Source organism: Carassius carassius, chromosome 22, assembly GCF_963082965.1.
Source record: "Carassius carassius chromosome 22, fCarCar2.1, whole genome shotgun sequence".
NCBI classification, from domain to species: domain Eukaryota; kingdom Metazoa; phylum Chordata; class Actinopteri; order Cypriniformes; family Cyprinidae; genus Carassius; species Carassius carassius.
Window position 1 is genome coordinate 21,118,778 of NC_081776.1, and position 4,203 is coordinate 21,122,980.

General features: G+C 34.1%; 1 long non-coding RNA gene across 3 annotated transcripts; it reads left to right on the plus strand.

Moving 5' to 3' along the window:
• Positions 1-271: 271 nt before the first annotated feature.
• LOC132098449 (uncharacterized) lies at positions 272-3,454 on the plus strand. Of its 3 annotated transcripts, none has more exons than XR_009422923.1 (4): positions 272-388; positions 926-1,000; positions 1,316-1,398; positions 2,403-3,454. It is a non-coding gene; the product is annotated as an uncharacterized LOC132098449 (long non-coding RNA). The 3 variants fall into 3 exon arrangements; XR_009422921.1 differs by having other exon boundaries at positions 926-995; positions 2,403-3,452; XR_009422922.1 differs by having other exon boundaries at positions 278-392; positions 935-995; positions 2,403-3,453.
• The last annotated feature ends 749 nt before the right edge of the window (positions 3,455-4,203 follow it).

A 4,203-nucleotide genomic window follows, 5' to 3' on the forward strand; every position in this document is an offset into this window, starting at 1 on the left:
GGTCAAAATGCGTTTATTTCACTTTTATACAGATGTGCGATTGTGTGGTCTGTTCCCGACCGTTCCAATCAAACGCTGATTCGGCGGACCACACCTGATGAAACAATTAGTGAAACACTTCCAGGCTTCGTTTGGTCATAGTCACGTGACATGGGTGTTTCGAATCACGCTTCGGATCAGTGTTTCGACACATCTGCGCTTCGGGATCTCGCAAAGCTTCGGAACGACTGTTTCGCTTCAGCCATCCTTAATATCTATATGGGTGAGCATGGCAGCAAGCAAAGTTTTGAAGCTGCGTCGAATTTGCTGAAACTAAGAAGTAGAAAGACTGTTTACATTTCACCTCTGGACAAAGAATGATTGATTACATCTAAACAATAATAATAAGGTAAGTTAACTGCTAATTTGAACTGACTAACATTAGCTCCTTGTCAGCACCAGTGTTTGCTAACAGGGAGCAACGATCTTTGCTATTCTGCTATTATATTAGAACAAAAACTATAGAAATACACAACTTGTGGCACATTTGGTTAAAGGTAAAAACTTTTAAAGACTTTTTTTTAAATTTAATTTTCTCAAATTGAAAAATGTTTTACTAGTTAAAAATGAAAGCATGTAAATTCCGAGGAACAATTCAAGAACATGCAAGAAGTCGTCAATATGATCTTTATGTGCCACTTATAATATTAATTGTTAACAGTAATCTTTTGCAAAATTTCCTCTATAATTTTATAAAACTGTGAGGCATTGGCCACTTTTTAGGTTAAAGGCATTTTTCAGTTTACAATTTTATTTTCATCATTTTAACACAATCATAGTCATTACGTGATCAGACATATACGGTTTAAACTGAATGAGCTCGTTGTTTTGCAGTAATTATTTCTTTGCTGTGTTAAAAACACTGAGTACTATTTTTCATATTTAGGAAAAAAAGCTTGTGTCAGCTGTCTTCTCTGAGCAGCGGTCTTGTGATCACCGGCCTCAGTATAATAAAGGTGAGGTATTTCAACAGCAGTAGAGCAGTTTTTGACTCAATCATGTGCTATGCTTTATTTGTAATTTCTAATAATTTATTGCAGTTACAGAATACCTGTAACCGTATTTGTAAATGTGTTTCTTTTCACATATCTAAGAGTACACTTCACTTCACTTCACATGTTTAATTTTTTTTATTATATTTATTAATAATATTTAAAATAAACAGCGTTTATTGACTTCAATGACTTCTTTAGTGACACTTTGAAAAACATGTTTCTATTGTAATTTTTACATTTCTTAAACTTAGTTGTTCTTTTTTAACTAATTAAAAATGCAGATTTGACAGAACTACACACCCATCTGAGGCCTACCTGTTTTAATTCATGATCACCCCGGATACTTCTACAACTAACCCGCTTGGTAAGTTCTCATAGTTAGTAACACCTTAAAGAAGCACATCATTTTAGAAAAAATACCTGTGTATTTACTGGTATATTACTGAGATACCTTTATAAAGATTAATGTTGATTACATACCTAGTTCAATCAAAAATTAAAAATGTGCCATTTAATCTCCCTCCTGTCATTCTATTCCATAAAAAACTGTGCATCTTCATGACACGAATGAAGATATTTAACCCAAATCTCTGACACCCAAGAAACCATCAAATCAATCCATATGAATGGAGCCGATTAATCAACTTTTTGGGCCAAACTGTTCAATGAATTGTAAGGAACATTTTCAGTTATATTTCCACTTGAACTCTGTTAGGCATGGTCTGATGAACTGTTCTTGATCCAGAACTCTTATCTGAACACACTGATCGTGCTGTAGAAAGCCTAGATGATAGTCACTGCTCAGGGTTCGTCGTTTGTTTTTGCCTAGCCTCCAGTTTCTCTGTAGCTGGGCAACATGCTATTTGAGTTAAGTAAACTAGGTAATATTAAAATTAAAAGTAATATTTAATCTTTCATAACGTGGGTGCTATTTACATCAGGTTCGATATCTTAACTATTGCATTACTAAGGCAACGACTGACACGTTTATGTTGCATTCAAAAGAGCTCTGTTAACAGCCCAACAGTCAAAAATTAAACCATATCATATATGGAATGGTTAAGCATTGAGAATTAAGAATGGTTTGGCTCAAGTCTTTGAAAGAGACGTGATTGCTATATGATCAACTGTCTAAAATTTTGGGTAAATAGACATTCAGTTAAAGGACAGACATTTCTGGGATTTCACTGAAAATGTCTTTATTTGTGTTCTGAAAATAACTAAAAGTCATGGGTGAGTAAATGATGACATGACTTTCAAGTTTGGGTGAACTAACCCAATGTTATGGCAGTGTAGGCAAGACAGAAAACACTGAAAACTGATCATCCACATTTCCTGCTAATATTGTGTTTATTTGGTTTTATACAGGTGTCTGATGTTTATGCAGTCTGGGCACTAGTATCTGTTGGCTTGCTGACTATCACTGACGATGAAGTACTTCTCCAAATCTTGACCCCTTGTCTTCTGCCATCATTGTTCAGGGTAGTACTGCAAAGAACTGTCTCCAGGGTCTACCTCCAACATTTGCTTCCCGACCACCATGTGCTACGTTTGCATCACTGCTACATGTGGGTTACCCTGATACTGTGAAGAACACCTACAATATGATGATTGACTTGGGACAGAAAAAAAAAACATTGGCAACTTGTGTGGCCAATTCATTGCCGTATTTAAAATCATTGTACCGCTACCTCCATTGATTAACATAACCAAAAGCAGATTGTTTTTGCTTTGTTTCAAAGTGTTTGTAATACAAGTTAAAACTACATTGAAAAAAATATATCATCTTTAACTTTGAACTGTCACTACATTTGATTTAATTATGTGTGTGAAGAATAGAACATTGTTGTTATGAATTTGTAATAGATTTTTGAAGTATTTAAGTTACTAGAGTAACGGTAACTTTTTTTAAGGCAATTGGTCAAAACTAGATTTCTGTTCAAGTAAATACAACTTAGAAGTTCCAAGTTGCTGGAAATGTTACTTGATTTAGCTAAATTTAAATGAGTTGTTTGAAATACGTACATAGTATAGTACTTAATTTAGTTGTTGAAAATAGTGATTCTGAGTTACAAGAACTTGGGTGTAAGTTTACAACACTTATAAATAAACCTTTGTTAGTACAAATTACTATTCTTATTTCACTTTACTTGTTTTTTTTTCAAGGCAATCGGTTTGCATGCTTTTTTAAAATAAGGTTTACTCATTATAATTTACAGTACAGTCAACCACCCTGCCCAGTGAACACTAGTTAGATCAATTCAGAACACTGTAACTGTAATAAAGTACTGTTACTTTACTGTACTACACTGTATGATTCTTTCAGCTCTCTCTCCAGTGCTAGGATGCATTTTTAAAGCAGTCACCTGTGCACCTGTTCATAATTTCCTGAGATGCTACTGAATGCTTGCTTATGGATAATTGTGTTATTTGAGTTCACACTGTGACAATAGAGTTAACTATTTGATGTGTTTGTGTTTTATGAATGAGAACATAAAATATCTGTAAAATGAGGCCAACTTTGGAGAAATCATTTAAAAAAAATTGCAATGTGTGTATATATGAATATTATAGAATATTATAATTTCTAAACTACTAAATTATTAAAACAGTACTTGATTGAAGTCTTTACTCATTTCAATTTATGTTTTCTGGTGGACAAAACACTTAAACTTATACAAATGTTGTCTTTTTGCTTTATACTGTCCTTATCTTGGTGCCATTAGTTATATGTGATGCTTACAAGAAAGCTGTGAATTGGTTGTTCCTGGTTGTTGTTTTACATCTGCACTTCTAAATAACATTGTAAGATCATTGATTAGATATACTGCAGTGTAATCATATTTTCGTCAGCATTCTGAAGATTATGAAATATTTGGGGATTTGGAGGAGCTAAATTGTTATAACATGCAGGTTTTTCTTTCTTTTTGCTAACAAAAAAAACAAACAAAAAAACACTTACCTACAGCACTTAAGACATTTGACAAAATCACACACACACACACACACACACACACACACACACACCTAAAAAAAGATATTAAAAACGACAAGGCGCATGACGTCACGTAGCTTCTCACGCGACAAGGGGGGCGACGAAAGTGTCGCGCTTCTTATCACACGTCTTTGGTCACGGCAAGGTACGCGACGATCGACACGATGATTGCTT